The 13,001-nt window shown below is 39.1% G+C and overlaps 1 protein-coding gene across 4 annotated transcripts in view; it reads right to left on the bottom strand.

The window, feature by feature from the left end:
- mbpb (myelin basic protein b) overlaps positions 1–13,001 on the bottom strand; it is a 92,069-nt gene that overhangs the window by 55,848 nt on the left and 23,220 nt on the right. For 2 of the 4 annotated variants that reach the window (XR_009771126.1, XR_009771132.1), the window contains exon 1: positions 975–1,062. The gene's annotated coding sequence lies outside the window, so the exon portion shown is untranslated. Of the gene's footprint in view, positions 1–974; positions 1,063–1,236; positions 1,296–5,426; positions 5,492–13,001 lie in introns of those variants that run through there. The other 2 variants (XR_009771138.1, XR_009771144.1) reach the window with 2 other exon arrangements.

The following is a 13,001-nucleotide window of genomic DNA, read 5'->3' as shown; positions in this document are numbered from 1 at the left end:
AGAGAATAATTGAGTAGATGCAGCCCCATCCCTTGTTACTTATAAGATAATTGAATCAGATAAAAAGTATGGAGTTACTTTATCACGGATTGAGGTGACATTTGGGGACTTTTTGGCTCGGGCCATCAATATGAAATCCAAAGAGACTTTAGTGCAAGTGAGGGAGACCATTATTTAAAATGTATTTAAAAACAACAACAACAGAAAAAAATAAATCTTTAAGAGAAAGAGTACAAACCATAGCTGTGGTCAAATCAACAGTTGCAAGGTGCAAACTACTAGAACAGGAAAAGCCAGATTATACTTTACTAGGAAACATCTAAAAATGCCTGCTATTATCTGGAATTAAACTCTTTGGACAAAATAAAACCAAGATAAACTTGTGCAAGGAGCAGGAAAAACATCGAAAAGGGTGGGAACAATTTATAATCCAAAGCAAAGCGCATCATGTGTAAAACATGGTGGAGGCAGGATTATGGTATGGGCTAGTTAAGGCCACGGATGAAAAGGGCTCAGTGGTGTTTAATGATGGTGTGACTGCTGACAGAAGTATCAGGATCAAGTGTGTGGAGTTCTCTTTACACTGTACTATAATCACACCGTGATTTATTGCAAATCCAAGACCACAAATCTATTGACATGGTGCGTAAAGGCAAAATCATAAAACCCCCGTCGTTGTCCAAATACTTCTGGACCTGACTGCAGATGTTCCTTATGCCACATAAGTCTGATTAATGAAGCTATTTTAAGAACTAAGTTACTATCCAGCATGTTTCTTCATTCACTGTACTCCCCACAAATCCTCAGATAAAGTCAAAGCATTATTCCTGGATTACTGCTTCTTTATTATGAAGTTCCTCCTGCACCAGTGTGATTAGCACGAAACCCAGATTTGTGACACAACACGTACAGCATAGGAGGCTCGGCAAGAAATCAAATCCCTTGTAAACATAACAATGAATCTGCTCACAGACCTTATAGAGAGTTTTTGCAGTGAATCTTCTGACAGAGCTCGGCAGCAGAAAGAAGTCAACATGAGTGAAGGAGGCTAACAGCATGTCTGCTACAATGGTCCAAAGTCCTGCTGATAAAATCCTGAGCTCACATTGATAAGACTTAAAAAAAAAACCTTTTCACACATGTGCTACGATCTCAGAACATGAATCCTTATATAAAGACGGGGGAGTTTCATTTGAACCCCTCTTAAACCAGAAAACGTACAGTGAGGCTTCCTACCTTGCTTTCTGGGGATGACTCTTTCTTTCCTAGATGCTGTCCCATGCTGCTGACAGAGCCTGCAAGAAGCACAGATGAATTTATGAGTTTACACCAGGGTAGAAGTGTAAACAGCACGTTAAATGACGATTCCAGACTCTTCATCCTCTGAGACCAAAAGGCCGAGTCGCTGAGTCACAACGAGTCACCGTTATTTAATCACTGTGATTAAAAAAACAACAGATTTAGGCTTCTCTATGTTTATTTTATAGTGCATTTCGTTTCCAGTTTTTAAAATCAACATAAACAAAGCAACAGCATTTGTAGAGAACGGTAGTTGGTTGACATGAAAACATTTCCCTTATATTGTTTCAGAGTTTCAGAGATTTTGGTTCTTTTTGTCCACGTGCCGTACGTACAGACGCACTCAGTAGCAGTAACACGTTAATATGGAATTATTTTGTTGAGTGAACCCTAGACTTAAATATGAAAAAATAAAATATTGTATAATTTGATTTGTTTAAGAAAAAAAGAGCAAAATCGGTATCGGCAAGTCACACTCTGAAAGACTGGAAATCATATTCGGCCAAGAAAACTGCAGTCGCTGCATCTCTACTTTGTTTGGTTCTGAAACAGATCTCCTGACATGTTTGATCTAAAACAAAGGTTCATTTTATGTGATGGAGGAGCTGCTTGTCAAGCAGATCCTCCTGGAAACAGACTCTCATTCTGGACTGTGATGCAGTTCATTTGTGGCGTGAGAGCAGAGTGACTGTAAAGCGTGTCCTTAAGGCAGCAATAACATAACTGATGTGGAAAAACAGTTATGTGAGGACATCCCCTCATCAGTACCACAATAAAAAAGGCCAGATCACCGTGATTTAATCTGCTGTCATTGGCAATTAATTTTTGATGTGCTCTCTAATTATATTGATAATGAGGGTGATGTATTTGTTAAAGGTTAAATAAGAAATCATTCCAAGAAGCCTTTTTTTAATTAAGATACTTAAATCATCTTATGTTGGCGGCTGAGAGGAGGATTTTAGCGTAGCTAAGATCCATTATATTGATCCTCTTGGCTCATTAGGTGGAAAAAAATAATGCCATTAACAAAGGGGAGCAGAAACAAAAGAAACAATTTCCAAAACGCACCTCCGTTCATCAACTCACACAATGATAAATACTAATGTTTTACTGTATTATTGCCATTATCACTTTCAATGCTATCTGTGCTATGACCTCAACACCCCCCACAGATTACATCTACATAGGTGATGGGGGGTTGGTTTACTACAGCAGCAAGTTTGACACTTGTACATTAGTTGGCAAAGGAAAGATTGCATAAATTAGCCCCTTTTAACAGACCAGTGACTCAGAGTATAGTCTAAATTAACCCTTCAGAGGGAGATACGCAAGAGTGATAAGACGCTTGAATTATCTTCCTGAACAAGCTTGCAGGCTCGCATTTAAAAAAAAATACAGAAGCTTGGAATAATAACAATATTAATGATATTAATACATTGTATTTGTAAGGCACCTCTCATAGCACTCAAGGTCATCACACCACAAGCAAAACATAGAAAACCCCAAAAATACAACAGAAAACAGCAGAGTTTGCAGCAGAACATAATAGACGGACATTATTATTAAAATGCCTGTGTGTACAAGTAGATTTTGACATCTAGCTATGATCCGGGCAGCAGCGTTCTGGACCAGGTGGAGTTTATGGAGAAAACTAAATAGAAGGGAATCGCAGGCGGGAAGTGACCAGACAGTGAAGGGATAACTGCGTTGTTAGGAGTGAGTGAAGAATGGAGGCAGTTGATGTTTGGAGAGGGTGGACTTTGACCCAATGAGGACTTCTTCAGTTTTATCACTGTTTATTTGAGGAAATTTGAGGAGAACCAAGCTTTAATTTCCTGTAAGCAGGCACAGAGGAAGGAGGGTGGGAGGTGGAAGTGGGTTTGAGGAAATGTAGAGCTGGCTTTCCTCCACGTAACAGTGGAAATGGATATTATGTTTACGGAATATCAGTCCAAGTGAGAGGAGGTAAATAATAAAAAAGATAGGGCCCAGGACGGAGCCCTGGGGAACACCAGAGGAAAGGGGGGATAGGTGGGATGTGTGTGATTCAACTGGATGAACTGAGTACGGCCAGAGAGATATGAGTGAAGCCAGTCTAGGGTTGTGTGAGTTATACCAATGGAAACTAATCTGTCAAGGAGGATGTAGTGTGAGATTGTATCTAAGGCCGCGCTCAAGTCAAGAAGGCCGAGGACGGATAATAGTCCGGAGTCAGACGAAATTAGGAGGTCATTTGTAATTTTAAGGAGGGCCGTTTCTGTGCGGTGGCAGGAGGGAAAACTGACCAGAATACAGAACACTGCCTTTTCCAGTATTTGACAGTACACACAAAACATTTAATAATTATTAATAATTATTAAACTTTGCTAAAACAAATAAGCAAATAAGTACATATTTAACACATTTTTAATAGTAGGAGCAAGGGGTTGTTGCTGGAGATGGTGGAGTTTTAATTTCAAACAGAGAACTTGAAGCTGTCACTGGTGACTCTACTGAAACTTATTCAGAGCATGTTGATATTTAAGGATTTCACACCATCCCAAACTAACAATCCAAAATGAGCAAAAGTGACAAATTGTCTGAACGAAATTCAGCTACTATGTTCATAAACAAATTGCAGTTTATTGCGTCTACATTCATTCATTCAATGGTGTTTTGTGTTGATGTTTGCCCTGCAGTGTGGACCTGCTGTAACGCTAAAACTGCAGTTGATTAGGGGTCGCTTGATTACCACAGATTAGACAAATCTAATCATTTTGTCCTGCTCTGGCCTCTGACCAAAGGTTTTCTCTTAATGGAGAGAGAAAAAAGGAAGGATTTCTTTGTGACACAAAATGTGTCTTAATTATCAGCTTTATTTAATCTCCATGATGGTAAACACTCATGATGACAGCCCAGTCAGCCGTGCAGAACTAAAGGGTGAGATAGTGTCAGTCTTTCCTGTGCCACCACGTCTTTGCTTCTGACAAAAAGAGATGCAATTAGTGCAGACCAGACCATGCATTTGTCACATCAGCCCACAGCAGAAAGAGTTAGAGATGCAGACAGGAGTAAGAGAGAAAAAGTGATTGCTTGCAGCCCATTCACTGTTTAAACCATGCTCTCAGTGCATTTAACCAATGTTTGGCCCATATACAAAGCTACTAAGTTGGCAAAAATAAGGACAGCTGCACTGTGAGTAAGTACAAACACAAACATAACCATATGGGAAGCTGCCGACAACGCTGGCATTTATACTTGTGTGTTGTTGTGTTTGCACCTCACTTTAATTACACTGTCAAACGCTACTGATGTGATTTCAACAAGCCAAATGCTTGGCTAACTGCAGTCTTTTACCTTTATTCTTTTTTCTTTCCTCGATTGCAACAAAGGGGCTACGTCTGGCTCAATCCAGAAAGTAAACTACAGTTCCTTGAAGGACCACTAGGGGTTGGCTCCAAAACCGAGTCATTGTCTGTGTACCTCATCAGCTATGGAGTACTGTGTTGATTAAACACAGAAAGACAAACCACCAATTAACCTGTATTCAATCAACAATAAAACCTCAACAACCTGTAGAAACAGTATTATTCATATTTTAGAGTGATGGACTGTCAATCTTACTAGGGTGTATCGAGGTATTTGCCCACTGACACCTGGCAGAGGCTCAAGCAGACCCCTGTGACCCTGAATACGATGGAAGAGTGAATGGAAAATGGATAGTTAGCAAATGAGCAGCTGTAGACGTGAGTTTGCGACTGAAACCACTTAATATTATTATTGTATATGTATAATATATTATTAATCCATTACTGTTTTACTTTTCAAATTAGATTAGGATTACAAGTGAAAAGGTGTCTTGTTAGAGTCAAAATGGTGGAGAAGGGAGTACCAAGAAAGGGTCACCTCTTTTCTTCCAGGCCTTGTTTCCGCTTCTGTGTGCTCATGTGAATTTGGTAAATTGAAAACGTATTCACTGTGCTAGCTCATATTGGCAACTAGTCCAGTCCTAACAACTAGTAAGTTTCTGAAGAACATACGTTTGCAGGTTTTTAAGGGTAAAGGATACGAATGCAGACTGGTATTTCAGGTTTTTCTACCATGGGAGCCATGCGACAGCATTAGTAACATTGGCGTAATTCACCTACCTACCATTAAAGAGCTGTACTTGCTTGCGTTGAACACCAGGGATGCGCTCTGTAATTCAAACAGACTGATGGAGGAAAAACGGAAACAAGGTATGAGATGGGGTAAGAAATGCAAAAATTACAAGCGCACATACTGTGTGAAATCAACCAAGGTATGAAAATCACTGAAGTGAATTAAACTAGAATTGAACAATTTTAAATCAAATAAATATAAAACAGAGATTTACTAAGGGTCAGAGCCGGCCTAAGGTGTAATAAGCAACTGCTTAGGCCCCCCACACCGACATGGAGCCCCCAAGAGAGCTTGAACATCATTATCATGATTCAAAAATTATAATAATGACAAAAGTATGATTAAATAATATAAACAAAAATTATAATATGAACAAAAATAACAATACACTTTTTCCATGGTTGGCACACAAATAATACAGTTTCAATCAATTCCTGCAGCCTCTTGGCAGCTTCTGTTGAACTGCTGCCAAATTGAGCTAAAAAAAAGTATTTCTCCCTTTGGAGTGGAAAGGATAGTAATAAAGAAAGCAAACAGCAATTATTACCTAGGATTATATTGTGACAGCTGACGCTAACCTGTGAAAACATTGATGGTCGCTAGGATTTACGTGTGTGAATCATATTAACAAGTTTACAAGTTATTCCACATCTTTATGCTTTAATATATTGTTACATAGCCTACGGATGTGTAAGTTACAGATCAGGTATTTTCTCTTCTATGGAAAAAATTACGTATTTGGTGGCAGCCTTTAAAATGAAAACCAACATTTTAGCTTCTCTATAATACTCTTAATATGCCTCAGTGTGCTCGTTACAGAATAACAGTTGTTGTGTTCAGTTCATTTTGACTCAGGAGGTGAGTACCATGTACAATAAGTAATCCCATCATCAATCTAGGTTTTGTGTGTGTGTGTGTGTGTGTGTGTGTGCGCGCGCGTGTGTTGTCTTGTAACTATATAATTAAGAATGATGACTTAAACTTACCGTGCAGAATTAACTACTGTATGTATTTGAGTCACATTTTTTTACCGGAGCAGTGTTAAAAGTATTTTGGAGCGAAACCAACTCCACCTGTCCGACCAGGTGTCAGAGCCCCCTGAGCTGAGGACAGTATAACAGATGAGTTGTGAACAGAGAGTATGCTCAGATCGTGGATAAACCCTGCCCTTTGCAAGGTTGTTGACAATACCTACCACATCTAACATGTGGTAGTATCTTTTACTTGTTTCCTCACCGCATGTTGATCTGCAGCGTCTCCAGACTCTGAAAGGGAGGAACAGTCCCCAGCTACTTCATTAATCTGTCTGTTTCAACACCAGTGGCAGTAGCAGTTCAATTAACGGGACAGCCTTTGCTCAGTTTACTTGTCTACTTTTATGAATTTTATTTTTTAATAATGTGTTTTTATTTATTGTGATTAAAATACTATACAAATACAATTTAGTTGTAGTATACAATGATATTTAGTTATAAGGAGGGTGAAAAAAGCAACAGGAAAGATTATCAAAAAAGTTAACATATGTACATGTCAGATGCATTTTGGTTTAAATAAATACAAAATTTACACCTAATTAATAAAAATAATATTTTTTACCATGTCCCCTTTTCTTCCTGGCATTAATTCAAATATCTCTTATATTTGAATGTTATTGGTTTAGTTTCCCATGTGTCCGCAGTATAACCAGGTATACTGGAATACACATTTGTCCTCCAGTACAGACCAAACTCCAGTCGTCAATGTGACCCCAGAATCCAACAACCCTTTCCAAGTAGGTCACTTATCTTGTGAAGTCTCAACTGAATCTGCTTAGTTTATTTAAATGTTTTTTCCATGTGCACTAAATCTACTTCTGAACCCATTGGCACACGTCACGTTCAATTCAATTAAATGTTATCTATATAGCGTCTATTACAACATAAGTTGTCTCTAGGCGTTTTCCACATCCACTCCTTCCACAAGTTCCAGCCATCAACATGGACCAGGAGCTGCTCCAGATGGCCCAGCTAGGTGGTCTGTTTTCCAGTCCCACTCAGAGAGGACTGGTCTGGTGAGCAGAGGACCACTGAGCAAAAACCTCACATTCCCAAAGAATGCTGAAGGCCTAAGCTTGAACCATCTACACCTATGTGTTTGGTAAATGGTGAATAAAAAAAAAAATCAAATGAAGTAGGGCTGGGCAATATATCGAGATTTTAATATATATCGATATATTTTCAAACTTGATATGGTACGAGACAATATTGTTTATATCGATTAAAAAAAAAAAATTATGATTTTGATATAGCTTAGTTTGTGACAAATTGACTTGAATTAGATTTGCACAAATGTTTTGTTATTTGCACAACTGTCAACCTCAGTGGAAAAGTCTGCTTGTTACTGTCTACATTGTATTAATTGCACAGTGTATTTTAATTGAATTGTTATGCAGGAAAGGGCTATTTGTTTTATTTTATTCAAGAAGCATTTTTATTATATATATGCAGGCAGTTTATTTTTATTTCATTTGTTTTATACATTTTGATATTGTGCAGACCTCTGTTAATAAAGGTACCTGTGTGACATTTGGCACGAGGCATTGTATTAAAACTGACTGTTTTTTTAAGAAAAAAATGAAAGAAAAAAGAATGAAGAAAGAATAAAGAAAAAAAATGAAGCTAACAGAGATGCTATGCTATAATGCTTTGGGGGAAACCCCAATTATGGCACAGAAAAAAGATCGATATATATCGAGTATCGCCATTCAGCTAGAAAATATCGAGATATGACTTTTGGTCCATATCGCCCAGCCCGAAAGTGAAGTTCACACCGTGAATTCTTAAAAATATGCAGTCTATTGCTTCTGCTGCAAATTGATTTCGAAGGTCAACAAAACTGGCTACATAAGGATAGCATTAATGTAGGTGGTTTAATCCCTGGTGTTGCTTCGGGCCCCATAAAGGCCTGCTTTCATGCCAGAAATGTTTATTTCGCTTTAAACAGACCAGAATTTCTCTGATAGTCTGCTTCATTTGGGCAGGTGAGAAAGGTCATCTGAAATCTAGTGTGGACCAAACAAGCGGAATCTGGCTGACCTTTGTCAGGGTTTGTTGAAGTGAACCCTGGTGCAAAACCCAAGACGGCGTAAATTTGGTGTTGGGCCATTGTTTATTTTTGTGGTGAACCATTTAGCAGAAATTCATCTTCCGTCATGCTTTTTTCATGAGGATGTTACAATTTGTTGGCCTTCCCTGCCTGATCAAACACACCCTTGGTAACAAAAAAAATTAAATGAGAAGGGGTGTGTAAGAAAAAGAAGCCAAAAGAGTGACAGCTGCATCAATTTAAATCTCAGCCTGTACCCAGCTCAGAGAAAATTAGTTTTCTCCTTTCAAAGACCATCTATCTTTCCTTTCCTTTTATTACTTTAAGCATAGAACCGTGTACAGTCTAAAATCCTGATGCTGAAAAATGTTTAGTTATGCAGTTTTGTGATGGTCTATTGACATATATAAATGTGTAAGGAAAGTAATTAAAGAATTCAGTGAGACTCTCCTATTCCGGAGTTCCGAGTTTTTCAGCCCAAGAAATTAAAAATATTTGCATATAAATACAGATTTTAAACAGTTATTCATCACAGAGCCACATTGAAATACGCAAGACAAATAGCCATACACACTCACTCCAATGGGGAATTTATAAACTTTTGATTATGTGAGGAGGTCAGAGTATAGTACATGTAGAAAACCCACACAGACACAAAGACAGCATTCAAACTCACTACAGAAAGTTTTGAGGAGGTATCAAACCAGGAACCTTCTCAATGCTAAAATTACAGCGCTAACCACCTCATCTCCATGCTGCCCGGGCTTTGAAAAAAAAAAACACAAAAAAAGGGTTAATAAAGTAGATGGCTCTCATGTTGCTGCTGTGTAGAAAGATTACCCATCATGGCATCAATTGTTCATTAAATAGGGGACACGAGGCAGAGCTGTTTACCTCTATTGTTTGCTTCAGGCCCTCACAATGAACAACATGATTAAAATGTAATCAGTTTGCAAAAGTCAAGATCTGAAAAATCATTATTGCATCCGTAAAAGTAAAAAAAAATGACGCACCTAAATTCAATTTTTCTCTTCCAAAAATCAGTTGCAAAGAGATATCTTGAAGAAGAACAGCTGAAATTAAGTTTGTAAATGAAGAAAACAACGGCACTGAATGTCATCTAGTTACCTTATTCAATAGCAACATTAGCTTTGATTATAAATTAATCAATGACTTCCCACTATATCCATCATCTACTGTATATCCACGTTTTCCTATTCTGGGTCACTTTGGTCTGGTGGAGCCGACCCCAACTGACTTCGAGCAGGAAACACTCCGCACAGGTCAGGAGTCCATCACACAGCCACATGTAGACAAATATGATTCATACTTTGGGCCTCTAGTATTTTTTAGCCCATATTTCTACAAGACAAACATCATTATGTTCACAGTTGGGTTCACTTCCATGGCAATTTAGTTAGTATGGTAGGTCAAAAAAAACCAACAACCATACACATTATATACTGTTACAGTAATGCAAGTATTTTGAGTTGTATCTTTATTTGTAATTGATCTACAGTACAACCTGTTGCAGTTGCACAGGGACCAAAGACTGGACACCCATACCTTCCAGCTCCACTGGAGGATCCTGAACTCTTCTCTGTTTATAGCGTTTGTGCAGAAGAATAAAACATTTTTTAAATGTTCCTGGGGTACTTGGATGGGCAATGGCATTTATATTTTATTCCATTTCCTAAATCCAAATAAAACAGAGCTACAGTAAATGTCGGCTTTGAATTAAGCTGCCAGCTTAAAGTCCAGAAGATCAGCAAGGATGTCTAACATTTGTTCGGGGAGAAGTCAAAGCACCTCTGGAGCTCAATTAGTTTGATACATATAATATATGAATCTTATTTGAAGGAGAGGCAGTATATATTCATAATATTATACTTCAATAATGTAATAGACTCCCTAGTGGGTCATCACATACTATGATTATGTGGGAAACTCTTCAGATTTACCATAAATGACACTTCAGGTGGATGTCTAGTTTCTCAGCTGTCTCAAAAAGTAATAAGCAGATGAGTCAGTGTGGAAAGGAAGAAAGGAAAAACACGATAGTCCTGCTTTAGGGGTCCCTTGAAAAACTAGTATATCTGGAGTTGTTCAATGGCTTCCAGGACTTCCCTCGCTGTCACCACAGCTTAATTAGTTGTCCAGATGCCAGATGAGTTAGGAAACGGTCCAGATGGTACAAGCTGATGCCGTAGTAGCTGAACTAAACAACAGTCACTTCGACTACTAGACCATATCACTGTGGTAACGATTTAAACTGTGAAACTGCAGTTACAGTTTTACTCCAAGATCAACCTTCTAAAACAGGAAGATACTGGTCTGGTTCAGACCGAGTTTCTGTTTTTAAGTGCAGTGTGACGCGGATGGGCAAACAAGAAGGCCTTAAGAAACACTGATGTGAAATGTTATTGTGGGCACAAATTGGTTTCATTTTAAAGTTCATCCTAAACAAACAAAGACTAACGTGGGCGTAACCTTTGTGTTGGATCAAAACCAGTCTGAAGTCTGAAAGGTTTCTCAATCTCTTACATGTCTTGTTGTTGCTCATTATGGTTCTTTTGCGTTATTTACTTTTGACTTTATATCTCAGCTCTTTGTTCAGCTCAAACACTTCTAAAACTTTACCACTTACTCATGACAAGTGACTGTTGGACAAAGGATCAATTATTTCTTGAGATTAGCTTGAGGCCTAAGAACTAAAAACCAGAGCAAGGATAAACTGCAACACAGTAGAGAGAAGAGGGGTGCTGATCTTTGATGAAAATTTCCTGAAATTTCATCACTATGGAGCAAGCCTTGTTATTATATCACACGTATCAGCTGATGTTCTGGCTTTACAGTTATTCTGATTAGTGCAGTTCTAAACAAAGTGCTTTTGTTTGATTGATGCAGATGTTCTCAGAGATAACTTTGTAAGAGTCTGGAAAAGTTCAGAGCTGCACAACTTGTGAGGAGACTGCTCCAGCTGCACAGACAGGATGGGGAAAAGCAGTAATTACTCCTTTAGGGAGGTTGATTTAAATAATGTACCCAAGTGGGGCTTCATATGTCCACAGACAGCTACTTCCTCAGCTACCCTTCATAATGTATAAGAAAATGTATATAACAATCCAAGTTTCCAGTTGGCTGATCTTTAATTTAGAAGAACTGACTTGCTGATTCTGATGATCTTTTTAAGAACTACACTTATGCATGCTAGGGCTGAACAATTAATTGAATTCATATTAAAATCTCAGTTTGAAATGACGCAACTAGTAGATTGTAAATGCTGCAGTTATACTATGTATAATGAAGCATATCTACATGTTTAAATCATGGTTCCTCCCTGGTTTTAGTGCCCACCGATGAAGAGTGCTAGCATATAATTCAACTCATGCACTAGTCACATAACCAATCAAAAGTCTAGACATATTGAAGTATGGGAATGTGATTTATTTCTAGTCATTAGAGAAATGGCTACTTTTAAACCTTGAAGCAGAGTTGAAACATTATTTTGTCCTAAAGAAAGAGGATGATATGTCTTCTGTCGTCTGGGTCACGCCTACTTTCTCTACCCAGAGTTAGAACCAAACACTGAAATGGCATTGCTTTAAATCAAGGTTTAAAACATTTTTATTTACTGCAGCATTTCAGTATCCATCATAATGGACCATGTGAGGTCCTACAAGGAAGAACTCACCAGAATAAAGACTGAGTACTACTCCACCCTCACAGGCTCACAGCAAAATCACCCCAGAACACTTTTCTCCACCATTAATAGTCTGCTCCGTCCCCCTACTGCCCCTCCCACTGCGATGACTCCGACCGTTTCTGCAGATTTTCTGAGTTTTTCACATCTAAGGTGGACACTATTCACCAGCGGCTCCTCACACCTGCCCCCTCCTCCCCCAACGTGTCTCAGTCACTGGGCAGAGTGCTCCCTGAGCCTCCCCCTCCCCTCCAATGCTGTCTCTCCTGCTTCTCTCCTGTTGACACTGCTCTCATCACCAAACTGGCCACGAAAGCCCAAGCCTCCTCCTGTCCTCTCGACCCCATGCCAACAGCTCTGGTTAAAACCTGCCTCCCTACCCTCTGTCCTGCTATCACTGCCATAATCAACTCATCCTTAGCTTCCGGTACAGTCCCCCCCTGTCTCAAAACCGCCTCCATCTTAAAAAAGCCCGGTCCGGACCCTGATGACCTCAGTAACTTTCGGCCGATCTCCAACCTTCCTTTCCTCAGCAAGATCCTGGAAAGAGCAGTGGCGGCCCAGCTCCATCAGCATCTGTCCAACCATGAGCTCTATGAACCTCTACAGTCAGTATACAGAACACACCATAGTACTGAGTCCACTCTAATCAAGATCACCAACGACCTCCTTATAGCTGCTGACTCTGGCAAAATCAGCATTCTCTTCCTCCTCGACATCTCTGCTGCCTTTGATACTGTTTCCCATGCTTTATTCCTCAAACTGCTCTCTGACC

Source organism: Cololabis saira, chromosome 3 (genome assembly GCF_033807715.1).
Source record: "Cololabis saira isolate AMF1-May2022 chromosome 3, fColSai1.1, whole genome shotgun sequence".
NCBI lineage: Eukaryota > Metazoa > Chordata > Actinopteri > Beloniformes > Belonidae > Cololabis > Cololabis saira.
The sequence above is the reverse complement of the archived record's forward strand: the minus strand, read 5'-3'. Positions and strand labels throughout refer to the sequence as shown.